The 14,536-nt window shown below is 39.4% G+C and overlaps 1 long non-coding RNA gene across 1 annotated transcript in view; it reads right to left on the reverse strand.

Annotated features, from left to right (window-relative positions):
* Positions 1–3,531: 3,531 nt before the first annotated feature.
* Positions 3,532–14,536, reverse strand: part of LOC148976893 (uncharacterized) — a 60,489-nt gene continuing 49,484 nt past the window's right edge. Inside the window, exons 3-4 of the long non-coding RNA XR_016145935.1 lie at positions 7,095–7,165; positions 3,532–3,767 (exon numbers count right to left, since the gene is read on the reverse strand). This is a non-coding gene — a long non-coding RNA (uncharacterized LOC148976893). The remainder of the gene's footprint in view (positions 3,768–7,094; positions 7,166–14,536) is intronic.

A 14,536-nucleotide genomic window follows, 5' to 3' on the forward strand; every position in this document is an offset into this window, starting at 1 on the left:
TATAATCTCATATTATTAAAATCAAATATAATATGAAACATATATTTAATATTCTGTACATATATACTGTATATATATGTTTGTTTTTTTTTCAATTTCCTCTTTTTCCACATGATGTAATCTGAATTGTATTGTTCTGGATATAATAAGCAATAATCCAGCAGCTTCAGTGTTTGTTAAGGCCTGGCGCAGTCAAACTCATAACCATATGAATGCGTGATTTGACACAGTTAATCAGCATCTCTTTCAGAAAAATGCTTAAACCGTCCAAATTCATTTGCATTGTAATGATTTTTTCCCCAGCCACAGTCGGCGTGTTTGATTACGCATCACTGAACGATAGAGAAAATAAGATCTTCTGGATGATGCAGGAGTGCATGAGCAATAAAACCATGCGTTTAACAAACTCAAATATGAATCACGTCAAAGTCGCCGCTCGCGTTGGCTAAACACGGCCACACATGCCTGCACACACGCCGTCGTTTTTCTATACACTTATTTATTTTTCATGACTAGCAAGTAATGCAGATTGAGTGCCATCATTGTTTCCGTCCGGCACACACTGCTGAGAATAGATTTACGTGATGGAGTATTTTACCGTCACCGCGAAACACGACTGAGGCTCTAAAACCCTCCAGACGTGTTTAATTACCGCATTTAAACAAGACGACTCTCAGAACAGAACTTTAAAATAATGCACCAATGCATCAGTTATTGGATTCGGGTCAATGTATCCTTTCACAGTTTTATTATAATCATATAATAATCTGAGTGGTGCTGTAGCCGTAGCAAAACTGCACTATGTTGTTGTTGTTAGGCAGTTGCTGTCGCTGATGTTCAGAGTGGTTGCTTGGGCATTGCAAGGGAGATGACAGAGTTTTCAGTGGTTGTTTTGGTGTTCTGGATTGTTGCTAGGCAATTGATAGTGTGTTTTGGGTGGTTGCTAAGGTGTTGCTAGGCGGCAGTTGATAGGGTGTTGTGGGTGGTTGCTAATGTGTTGCTAGGCAGTTGATTGGGTGTTGTGGGTGGTTGCTAAGGTGTTGCTAGGCGGCAGTTGATAGGGTGTTGTGGGTGGTTGCTAATGTTTTGCTAGGCAGTTGATAGGGTGTTTTTGGTGGTTGCAATGGGAATGATAGTGTTTTTAGCGGTTGTTGCTGGGCAGTTGATGGGATGTTTTGGGTGGTTGCTAAGGTGTTGCTAGGCAGTTGATAGGGTATTTTGGGTGGTTGCAAGGGAAATGATAGTGTTTTTAGCGGTTGTTTGAATGTTTTGGGTTGTTGCTGGGCAGTTGATGGGATGTTTTGGGTGGTTGCTAAGATGTTGCTAGGCAGTTGATAGGGTGTTGTTAGTGGTTGCTAAGGTGTTGCTATGCAGTAATTGACAGGGTGTTTTAGTGATTGCAAGGGAGATTATACGGTTGTATTAGCGTTTTTTGGATTGTTCTTGGTTGCTGCTAGGCAGTTGATAGGGTGTTGTGGGTGGTTGCTAAGGTGTTGCTAGGCGGAAGTTGATAGGGTGTTGTGGGTGGTTGCTAATGTTTTGCTAGGCAGTTGATAGGGTGTTTTGGGTGGTTGCAAGGGAAATGATAGTGTTTTTAGCGGTTGTTTGAATGTTTTGGGTTGTTGCTGGGCAGTTAATGGGATGTTTTGGGTGGTTACTAAGGTGTTGCTAGGCAGTTGATAGGGTATTTTGGGTGGTTGCAAGGGAAATGATAGTGTTTTTAGCGGTTGTTTGAATGTTTTGGGTTGTTGCTGGGCAGTTGATGGGATGTTTTGGGTGGTTGCTAAGATGTTGCTAGGCAGTTGATAGGGTGTTGTTAGTGGTTGCTAAGGTGTTGCTATGCAGTAATTGACAGGGTGTTTTAGTGATTGCAAGGGAGATTATACGGTTGTATTAGCGTTTTTTGGATTGTTCTTGGTTGCTGCTAGGCAGTTGATAGGGTGTTGTGGGTGGTTGCTAAGGTGTTGCTAGGCGGAAGTTGATAGGGTGTTGTGGGTGGTTGCTAATGTTTTGCTAGGCAGTTGATAGGGTGTTTTGGGTGGTTGCAAGGGAAATGATAGTGTTTTTAGCGGTTGTTTGAATGTTTTGGGTTGTTGCTGGGCAGTTAATGGGATGTTTTGGGTGGTTACTAAGGTGTTGCTAGGCAGTTGATAGGGTATTTTGGGTGGTTGCAAGGGAAATGATAGTGTTTTTAGCGGTTGTTTGAATGTTTTGGGTTGTTGCTGGGCAGTTGATGGGATGTTTTGGGTGGTTGCTAAGATGTTGCTAGGTAGTTGATAGGGTGTTGTTGGTGGTTGCTAAGGTATTGCTATGCAGTAATTGACAGGGTGTTTTAGTGATTGCAAGGGAGATGATACGGTGGTATTAGCGGTTATTTGGATTGTTCTTGGTTGCTGCTAGGCAGTTGATAGGGTGTTGTGGGTGGTTGCTAAGGTGTTGCTAGGCGGAAGTTGATAGGGTGTTGTGGGTGGTTGCTAATGTGTTGCTAGGCAGTTGATATGGTGTTTTGGGTGGTTGCAAGGGAAATGATAGTGTTTTTAGCGGTTGTTTGAATGTTTTGGGTTGTTGCTGGGCAGTTGATGGGATGTTTTGGGTGGTTGCTAAGGTGTTGCTAGGCAGTTGATAGGGTATTTTGGGTGGTTGCAAGGGAAATGATAGTGTTTTAGTGGTTGTTTGAATGTTTTGGGTTGTTGCTGGGCAGTTGATGGGATGTTTTGGGTGGTTGCTAAGATGTTGCTAGGCAGTTGATAGGGTGTTGTGGGTGGTTGCTAATGTTTTGCTAGGCAGTTGATAGGGTGTTGTGGGTGGTTGCTAATGTGTTGCTAGGCAGTTGATAGGGTGTTTTGGGTGGTTGCTAAGGTGTTGCTAGGCAGTTGATAGGGTGTTTTGGGTGGTTGCTGGTATGGAAGATAACAATAGCACCACTAATAGAACCATTCAGTTTCCTTCTGCTTACGTCTATGGCAGTCCATAGAACTGTATGGTAAAAGAATCTGAAATGTTTCACATTTATAGAGCAGAATTGTATGAATTTGTGATTAGTATCTCAAACTCTCTGGAACAGTTCATAGATTATAATACTTTTTTTAACTAAAACTTTTTGTATTAAAATGATCTAAGAAAAATTCCTGAGTTTTAATTTCACTAGAAAACAAATGTTTAATTTCACTCATATTCTTACTGTAAACAAAAACGTAGTTCAATCAACTTTCATAAAAGCAGAGTTAAAACAGCAGAATTTTGTTTTTGCACAAGTCTTCGGGTTACTTTAATCAAGTTAAAAGTATTAGACCTCATTTCGGATCAATTCCTTTTGTATTCTTGGTAAGGTTCATTAGTTAACATTAGTTACAAATGTATTGCTCATGTTAGTTAATACATTAAAGTTAACTACTGTGAAGTGTCTCCGTATTCTCCTGTATTTGATCATCTTTGCTGTTGACCCTGAATAATTTATCAATCTGCTCATACAGATCAGATGAAAAACAGCAAAATTGCATTTCCTGTTTATTTTTATTTTATTTTCCGTCATGTCGTATTAGCCTCTCTGTGCTGAAGGGATCTGGAACAAGACGAGCAGAACGTCCTCCTGACGTATGACTGACATTTCATCACACTAGTAAAATAGAAACGACATTCAGACATATTTACAAGCTGAAGTATTATTGAAGCTGTTCCTTCAGTGGCGATGTGAAGTGACAGCTCCTCCTCCTCCTCTTCCTCAAGACTGTGTGTTTAGGCTCTCCGCGGGGCTAATCATGAGCAAGCTTGTTTCCGCATCAGAATAAAACATATAAAAAGATATTAAAGACTCACATCTCACTAGTCTGACTTTATATCTCACAATCCTGACTTTCTATCTCGCAATTCTGACTTTATAATTCTTGCAAACACAGGCGGAGTCTGTAAACGCATGTTTCTGGATGTTTCTGACACATCGCGCATCGTCTCTCGTTAATCACGCTCATCAGGAACTCACTTTGATGCCGCAGAGAGACATGCACGGATCATGTTTAATAATCTTTTCTGGATGGACCTTTGATATGCATACAAGCACTTTATTAGTAAGCAAATTACATGCGTTGCTTGCTTGGTGTGCAACACACGAGTCAAACACTTCATGAACACTAATGACTGACATCCTCAATCCTCAGCCAATGCATTGCCTAATCATGCCTGTGTGTTTTGCTATAACTAACTTGAAAGTCCCCCGTGGTGAAAATCCAGCGTTTAATGTTGTTTATGTGTTGTTTTTAATCCACTTTGAGACAAACCATGTGTAAGTTCGTAAGTCAACCACATATTTTCAGCTTAAAACTGCAGTGAACCAAAGACAGTCTCAAAAACACGCTTTGAAATCGCTTGTAACCAATCAGATCTCTGAGTGAGTGGAGGCGGGGCTCAGTTACATTCATTTAGCTGACGCTTTTATTCAAAGTGACTCACAATTCAAGATATTTTAAGGCAGCGGGAAAATTTTTTTTCAAGGAAAAAAACTTTTAAATTTGTAATTTTGGAGATCAAAGATGCGATTAAGGGATAAAATGATCGACTACAGGTTATATAAAACCTAAAACCTAGGCTACACTACCATTCAAAAATGATTTTTTATGTTTGTGATCTGCTCGCCAAATCTGCATTAGATGAAAAATACAGTAAAAATGGCAAAATATTTTTTACAATTTAAACTAACTCTTTTCTATGTGAATATCCAGTAAAGTGTCATTTATTCCTGAATTTATCATCATTACTCCAGTCTTCAGTGTCACATGATCCTCCACAAATCACTCTAATATGAGGATCTGATGATCAACACACAGTTATGATTATTATCTGTTTTGAAAACAGATGTACAGCTTCTCAAGAAACGTTATATATGTACATAAAGACACACATATATATATATAGTACCCATCAATTCAGTCACCAGATTAAACAACAGCACTACGAGAGTTTGATTCTGCGTACACTTGTTTGCGATGTGGAGTCAGCGTTCATTTACCTGGCGTCTCCTCTTTGAGTTCATAAGCTGGCCGACGGTAAACACGTCCAGAACTCATTACGGCCAGAGATTAATGTGTGCCGTCTGAGATCTAATCGCTGTAGCTTTAAAGAGAGGAAGACCTGTTTAAATGAGGACAGAGGTTTCTCTTACTGTTCATACAGTGAGCTTCAGCAACCAGGTCTCAGGAATGCATTATACTGTATCTCACATTTGTGATTTAAGGCAAATATATATTTCATCATACTGATTAATCACACATGTTTCAAAACCTGTGTGCTGACACAAAACGGAAACATTTAAATGTAGGAAAATTAATGCATATTTAATGCCTCATTTGCATATTTCAACAGCATTTCAGAAAACTTAATGTAATAAATATTTGCATGTGTATACTGTATATATAATTATATTATATAGCAATATTTTATACATAAATAAAAAAAATCTTAAATATTTACATACATGTGTATGCATTTATTTATACAAAATAATTATACACAGTACACACACAAATATTATGTAAACAAAGTTTACCTTGGATGTGAAAATACTGATTAGTGTGTGTTTGTGTGTGTTGTAATGAATAGGTAATCAGGTTCTGGGAGATTTATGGACTCAAGCTGATAGTTATTTTATAGCTTCTTGGAAGAAATAAATATTTGCATATATTTCATCCTTGTCTAGAAAAGTTGAGGTCCTTTCCAGCAGTGTGAAGCAGATTAATATTGAATTTTGCTGAAGCTCATACATGTAGTTCAAAAAAAAAAAAAAATAGAAATAAATAATATAAAATACACTTAATATTCAACTCTATTACTGAGCTGATGATGACATCACTGTTTTCTACAAAACTACTGTAAAGATGAAATTAACTCATTTAATAATTAATCTTTACAATAGAACTGAATCAACACTGTTTATCTGAAAAAATACATCGTTATCCTGCTTATCACTGTGAAGCTGCTTTGAAACAATCATATATTGTATAAAGAGCTTCATAAATAAATGTGACTTGACATAAAAAGGTGCATTAAATTAATCAGAATTTCCTTAAAACGGCCTTTAAAAATAAAGTTATTAAAAAGCATGCATCACAGGGTTAATGACGCAAGTATTTATCAAATGCAAAAATAAGTTGCCGAATTAATAAAAAATAATAAAAATAAGTATAATTAATAAAAATAAGTACACTGAAAAAAATAATATGCTTTATCTAATCAATAAAATTGTGGCAACAGATTACAAGCAATATTATTAATTAAATTGTACAAATTAGAATTAATTAGAATGTTAATTTGATTAACTATTACTCAATTCTAATTTGTTCAATTTAATAAATAATATTGCTTGTAATCTGTTGCCACAATTTTATTGACTAGATAAAGCATATTAATGTTTACAGTGTATGAAGAATTAATTATTTATTTTTAAGAAGAAAAACAGCGATCTGGTCTGATCCCGCATCACACACACCATGTGTTTTCCAGATGCGTCTTCACGGAGCGATGCGTTCGTTACTGTAACTGTGACAATATCTTCATTAAGAGAAAACCGTCCAGATGTGTTTCTAATCATTCAATAACACACTGAGAAAGATCCGATTAAACACTTGCATGGGTCTATATCATTCTGTCCTTCAAGTCGCCCTCAAAACTGACCAGTTTTTTATTAAATATAGCAGTATTTATTATAAACAATCATTATTGGCCATTTTATAACATCAGAGTGATTTCTGAAGGATCATGTGACACTGAAGACTGGAGTAATTACCCTTTACTGTATATTCACATAGAAAACTGATGATTTACACTTTAAAATATTTGATTTCAGATTTTTTTACTGTATATTTGATGAAATAAATGCAGCTTTGATGAGCAGAAGAGACTCTTTCAGGAACATTAACAATATTTTGAACTGCAGTGTAATGTTGCATGAATGCTGTTGAACATTCATTAAAGAGTCAAATCTAAGACATTCAGTCTCGTTATTCCACAGACACACACACACACACACACACACACACAACCTGTGAGCTTCATTCTGTTGATGGTTTTATGATTTGCAGACACTGTAATACACACTTTCCTACCTCTGCCTCGGACTGTCGCCTTCAAGATCTGGGAATTAAACATCCGTCAATCATCCGTCCTCCAGTCACTCCTGAAACGGGAAAATAATCGCAATGAGTTTGATTCACAGTTCAGATATTAGTTCTGCTCATAAACAGTAACAAACGCCTATAACTGTGAAGGATCTAACTGTAAATTTAATGTAGTTCTACCGTAAAATACCATTATATTTACAGTTTGGGAAGAAGAACAAGTCGTACAATTTACAGTGAAAAACGTAGATTTCCCACAATTCCTTGCGTGAAACTTCACATTCAATGTATTTTTGTTGAAATAATTCAGTTTCTTCATGTCTTTTCTAATCAGTAATGTACATTAGTGTTTATGTTAAATTAATGTTTACTGCATTTTTTGTCGTGTGTGTGTGTGACACTGTGCAGCTTCTGTACATTAGTTTTATATTATTATATTAAGTCTCTTGTGGGAAGCTTGTGATGAGCTGTGATTGATCATGTGACTCGGATCTCCACTGTGATTGGTGGTTGTCATTGTGTTACAATGGTACAAAACAGATATTTGATTTTTTTTTTATATGAAATATGTGTTTTCTAAATCACGTTTGACTCTAAAACTGCAAGAAAACTAAAGCCATAAAGCTGAAGAAGTGTGTGTCCGCGTGTGAGCCGATCTCTCCGTAAACGAGCGTTCAGTGAGAGTGTGTTCGGCTGCAGTTCCAAACGCTTCCACTAGAGGAAACTCTCCATTCATTTCTGACACGAGGAGCACAAGTGAGACTGTTGATCACAGCACCATTAAACCTGTTCACATCACGGCCATGAGTTATGTGTGTGTTCACACAGCAAGAGACGAAACCTTTAACAAGTTCCGTACCATTCCAGTGAAGTATAAACAAAACTTCAAATGTTTGGGTGAAGAATGACCGCAGCAGAGCAGCAGAGGGTTAAATGTGGCATACGTTTCGAAATGCGTGTTTGTGATGTCAGTATATTTGAGCAGAACTGCAGTTCCTCATCATCTCAGTCTGAATCCTGATCATTTATTCATCGGATCATCTCTGTGTTTCAGTCTTATGAGTGGAGAGCATCAATAATGCACATATGTCAGCGAGTGTGAACCTCGCATGTGTGTGTGAGTAAACGCAGGTCTCCGTATGATTGCATGCGGCTCAGATCCTGCTTTGAAGCGGCTTATGTTTATTAAAAATGTGGGAATAATCTTCTGGCTGGAAACTGACATATCATTTGAATCCTTATTGCAATCTGGTTTCAATCCCACACAATTCAAACGGCAGTGTGTTAGCCAATTAAATACTTTGGCTAAATAATTGATTATTTTGCTTTATTAGTGTGAAGCTGCTTTGAAATGCAGTCAGCACTGTGTAAAGCGCTATAGAAATAAAGCTGATTTTTTGCAACCTTATAAATAAATATGCCACTTTTTTTGGTCCATGGGTCATGTTCCTCCATCTCTGTTCTAAAACTATTAAGGCATCCCAGAATGCACTGGGACAAGCTCTGTTAAAGTAATACATCCAAGAAGCATAATAATGTGAGACAAATACAAATATACACCCCTGCTCAAAAGTTTGAGGTTGGTAAAAATTGTACATTTTTGAAAAAATGTATCTGATGCTTAGTAAGCAGCTAACCAGAGCGAATACCTTATCAATGGCCTCGAACACCATAGCAACGCCCTAACAATGACCCAGAATACCTTATCATTGCTCTAGAACACCTTAGCAAAACCCTAGCAACCACACAAAACACCTTAGCAAAACCCTAGCAACCACACATAACACCGTAGCAACACTCTAACAATGACCCAGAATACCTTATCGGTGCTCTAGAACACCGTAACAACTGTCTAGCAACCGCTTTTGTGACACCTTAGTGACACCCTGTAGCACTCACCTAGAATACATTATGGGTGCTCTAGTCTAGAACACCATAGCAACACCATAGTAACCACGTATAACACCATAGCAACACCTTAGCAACCACTCATAACACTTTAGTGACAACCTAGCAATCACCCAGAATATCTTATCAATGTTCTAGAACACCTTAGCCCAAGCAAACACCAAGAACATCTTAGTGACAGCCAAGCAGTCATCCAGAATAGGGTACATTCAGTGCTCTAGAAGACCCTAGCAACAGAACACATTAGCAATTCTCTCAAACACCTTAGCAACGCCCTAGCAACCATTTATAAAATCTTAATGACACTGTAGCAGTCACCCAGAATACATTATCAGTGCTCTAGAACACCTTATCAATGCCCTAGTAACCATCAAGAACACATTAGCAATGCTCTCAAACACCTTAGCAACGCCCTAGCAACCATGTATAAAATCTTAATGACACTCTAGCAGTCACCCAGAATACATTATCAGTGCTCTAGAAGACCTTATCAATGCCCTAGCAACCATCAAGAACACATTAGCGTTGTTCTAGAACACCTTAGCAACTCCCTAGCAACCACCCAGAGATTCTGCAGTTCTTGTCTGGCCGTGACAATATGGAGAGCAGATGTTATGAAGCTGCCGTCAGATGCGACGGCTAATTTTGGAGGCAGTCTGGGTAGTTTTTCCCAGCCTCCGGTGATGTCACTTCCTTTGGTCAGAAAACAGCAACGCTTAGAATCAGTGGTGTAATTAGCCGTCATTCCTCCGCCTGTCAGTCAAACACAGCCACAGGCCGGTCAGTGACACGGAAAGGCCCTTTTTGAACCGCATCTGTGTTTATGAATAATGACTCTTCAAGAGCACCAAAATGAGACATAAAAGCGTTTAAAGCAGATGATTCAGAGCAGTTCCAGTGCCAGTGAAGGTCTATCTGCGGCTCGACCCATGAAACTTTCAGGAGCTGCTGATTTTGATGCTGAAATCGATACGCCCGTAGAGACGCCGGAGCCTGAGTCAGCCGGACACACATCGACAAGACAGATGTTTCCAGCGAGACGGACATCGACAAGCCTTCATTAATCCTGCCAGCTTTCACCTCTGCACTGACCAATTAACTCGACTCATTAGAGGAACGCCACTCCCAACGCCTGCTCATTAATATCAAGACTTCATGCAGCAAATCATGTTAATGAGCTACAACAAATATATAGGTGGGATTAGGGTTTGGTTGGGGGTTAGGTGCATGTCATTATGCATAGTTCACTTTTATTATCACAACATAATTTCTTTTGTCAAATCAACTTTATAACAATTTATTTAGTTGAGATAACTTATTATTTTGAGTTTCTGATGATTAAATTAATCTCCTTCATTGTATTAACTCACTTTTTCCAGTTCAATCAACTTAAAATTTTAAGGCAACCCAGGTTACTTACTTTTTTAAGTTAAACCAACAATATTTTTGTACAGTGTAGTAATCACAACATTTTTTCTTTTGTCAAATCAACTTAAATAATTTATTTAGTTCAGATCACATATAATTTTGAGTTTCTGATGGTTAAATTAATCTCCGTCATTGTATTAACTCACTTTTTCCAATTTTAAGGCAACCGGGTTACTTACTTTTTTAAGTTAAACCATCAATATTTTTTGTCATAATATTGCTGTTTTATGACACATAAACTGGGTGGTTGCTAGGGCATTGCTAGGGTATTGTTAGGGTGTTCTGGGTGGTTGCTGGGGCATAGCTAAGATATTATGAGTGGTTTCTAGGGCGTCGCTAAGGTGTTATGAGTGGATGCAAGGGTGTTGCTAAAGTGTTATAGGAGATGCAAGAGCATTGCTAAGGTGTAATGAGTGAATGACAAGGAATTGCTAATGAGTTCTGGGTCGTTGCTAGGGAATAGATAAGATATTATGAGTTGTTTATATGGCATTGATTATATGGCATTTAAAGCTAAGCTTAAGACTTATTTATTTAGACAAGCTTTTATATCATAACTTTGTTGACTCATTCTGTGTCATTTTGCATTGTATTGTTGTTGTTGTTCTTTTTTAATTGTTATTTTGGAAAGCACTTTGGTTCACCTTGAAAAATGGATGTAAAGGGCTATATAAATAAATGTTGATTGATTGCTAAGGTGTTATGAGTGGAAGCTAGGGTGTTGCTAAGGTGTTCTAGGGCGTTGCTAGGATGTTATGAGTGGTTGCTAGGGCATTGCTAAGGTGTTCTGTGTGGTTGCAGGGCATTGCTGAGATGTTCAGGGTGGTTACTCGGGCATTGCTAAGATATTATGAGTGCTATATTAGGCGTTGCTAAGATGTTATGAGTAGATGCTAGGGTGTTGCTAAGGTGTGTGAATCAAAAAAAAGAAGTGAATCAATCAAAACTAACTTTATCTGGACAATAATCTCCTGTAATCACTGTAACGCTGCTGTGAAACGCTGTATTGTTAAAGCGCTGTATAAGTGAAGGAGACCTGACTTGACCATGAGGCCAAATCAAAATGCTAAGCTACACGCTGCAGTTTAACACTAATCGCAAGTATGATCAATAATAAAACTACTGCATTAATAAACCAGTATCCCTGAAATACATAAACACCAGAAATGTTGTAAGCAGCACAGAAGTGTTTAATCTGTTTATCACTCTCGGCTTTCTGCTCCAGTGCTCAAATCCCTGCTAACTCCACCACTCGCGTTCCTGAACACACACCAGCGAGGCCGGAGGGATCTGATTGGCCGGGGGATGGATGGGGTATTATGACTTCGCTGTGTAATGGCAGCCGTCCTAGCAGCCAATCAGCCGTCAGTCTCCGGGCTCCAGGGATCCGCTAATTGCCGCTCTTGCACTCCTGCGTTTCCCTCGTCTGATGAGATGATCAATAGAGGCCAGAACGCACTTAACCGATCAATGATGGAGCTGATAAACAGAGTCACACCCCTACACACACACACACACACACACACACACATCTATAGACTCATCGTGACTTGAAGAAAACATGCATTTGTTGATTTTAAATGATAATTGCATAATTTCAGAGACCCGTTTTAAAAATAAACCAATTCATTATCAACGGCTAATTAAGCTTCTACCTGCTCATTAGCATAAAACCAGCCAAAAAGAAAATGGCCGTCTGAAGCCGTAACACACACACACACACACGTCTCGTGATCAGATCCTCTCTCACTCCACACACACACTCATCATTATATATATTTACATCATCCTGCAAATGAGCAGCCTGTAGCATGTGACGCACCACAATATTACTTTAATCTCCATATGAGTATCATTTCTGATAAACGTCGGTGTGTGTATGAGTGTTTCAGAGCACAACACAAACTCGTTAGCTGAGACGAGACGAGGATCATTAGTGTTCGGCTGAGTGACCGTGTTCAGAGTGAAGATCCTCGTGCAGTCGAGAACCAGCGGACACTAGAGGATGAAGCACTGCAACACACACCGTTTACAATACTATACACACACACACACACACACTCTCTCTCTCACTCTCTCACTCACTCACTCACTTTCTCACTCACTCTCTCACTCTCTCTCTAACTCTCTCACTCACTCACTTTCTCACTCTATCTCTCACTCTCTCACTTTCTCTCACTCTCACTCTCTCACTCTCTCTCTAACTCTCACTCTCACTCACTCACTCACTTTCTCACTCTCTCTCTCACTTTCTCTCACTCACTCACTCACTCACTCACTCACTCTCTAACTCTCTCACTCACTCATTCACTTTCTCTCTCACTCTCTCACTTTCTCTCACTCTCACTCACTCACTCTCTCACTCACTCTCTCTCTAACTCTCTCACTCACTCATTCACTTTCTTACTCTCTCTCTCTCACTCTCTCACTCACTCTCTCACTCACTCTCTCTCTCACTCTCTCACGTTCTCTCTCTCACTCACTCACTCACTCACTCTCTCACTCACTCACTCACTCACTCGCTCTCTCACTCGCTCTCTCACTGTCTCACACACACATTCCTGTGATTGTTGGGAAGAGAAAATAGTAATAGTTTCCGATTACTATAAATTATAGTTATTTTACTTCAGGATTCCAATATATTTTCTGATAAATAAATAAATAAATAAATAAGTGTAGTTTGAGTGTAAATGTGCAGTAAGTAAGAGAGTGTGTGTGTGTGTGTTTACCAGAGCTGGTGATTATTAACATTCGTTTGTAAACCCGCGACTCCTGACACTCATGCTAATTAGATAATGCTTCACTTCTGCTAGCGTCACGTACTTGATGAACGCAGTCCCGCGAGATTGATTCTCCCGCGCCGCTGACAGCGCGGATTACCTTGACAAATTAATGGCTCTATAATTTGATTTTCCAAGGATAGCGATGTCTAAGAGACCCCTGAGGTGAAGCGGAAGACGCTTGAAGTCCATTTTCCACAGCAGGCGCATAATCACATCTATATGCTAAAGACAACTCATGCTGGCCTTTTACACACACACACACACACACACACACACACACACACACACTCACATCTATATGCTAAAGACAACTCATGCTGGCCTTTTACACACACACACACACACACACACACAAACAGTCTCACACACACTCTCACACACATAATCACTCAGATACACACACAAACAGTTTCACACACACACACACACACACGCAGTCAGACACACTCCCTCAAAAACACACACACACACAGAACATTTATGTTTGGTTCTCTAGGCTGTAAATCAACAGTAATCTGGACGGTGATATTAGCCGACTCCATTAATAATTCTCCAGCAGTTCTGAATCTGAACACACACACACACACACACACACACACACACACACGCAATCAGCCGGGACACGCTCATATTCTTATTCCATTTCACAATGTGTACTTTCCTGCTGTTCCACAATCTTTTTCAAGCAATAAATAAAACATGTGATCACTACTATACAAGCAGCATCCAAACACACACACACTGATCCCGGCGGTGTTGAATTATGGAATACAGAAGCCGCCGCCGCCGCAGCGTAATCCCTCCAGAAACACAGATCAATACATCTCAGGATAACTCTATGATGTTGTGGAGACCCACGCTGTAATATCAGTTTCATAACTAAAGAGATCAGAGATATATCCAACACACCAGATCAGTGGAACAATTGCTCTGTAGTTGAGGACACTTAAAGTCCCTGTAAAGGCAATTCTATACACATAATAAATCTTAGAAATGTATTGCTAAAACATACAAACACTGTGAACTATTAGTACTAGAGAAGTACTGAATTGTGGAGTCCCTACTTGATGATGCGCTGGACACGCCCCTGAGCTCCTGGACACGCCCCTACTTGATGATGCGCTGGACACGCCCCTGAGCTCCTGGACACGCCCCTACTTGATGATGCGCTGGACACGCCCCTGAGCTCCTGGACACACCCCTACTTGATGATGCGCTGGACACGCCCCTGAGCTCCTGGACACGCCCCTACTTGATGATGCGCTGGACACGCCCCTGAGCTCCTGGACACGCCCCTACTTGATGATGCGC

This window comes from Pimephales promelas, chromosome 13, assembly GCF_988280905.1.
Source record: "Pimephales promelas chromosome 13, fPimPro1.hap1.1, whole genome shotgun sequence".
Classification (NCBI taxonomy): Eukaryota; Metazoa; Chordata; class Actinopteri; order Cypriniformes; family Leuciscidae; genus Pimephales; species Pimephales promelas.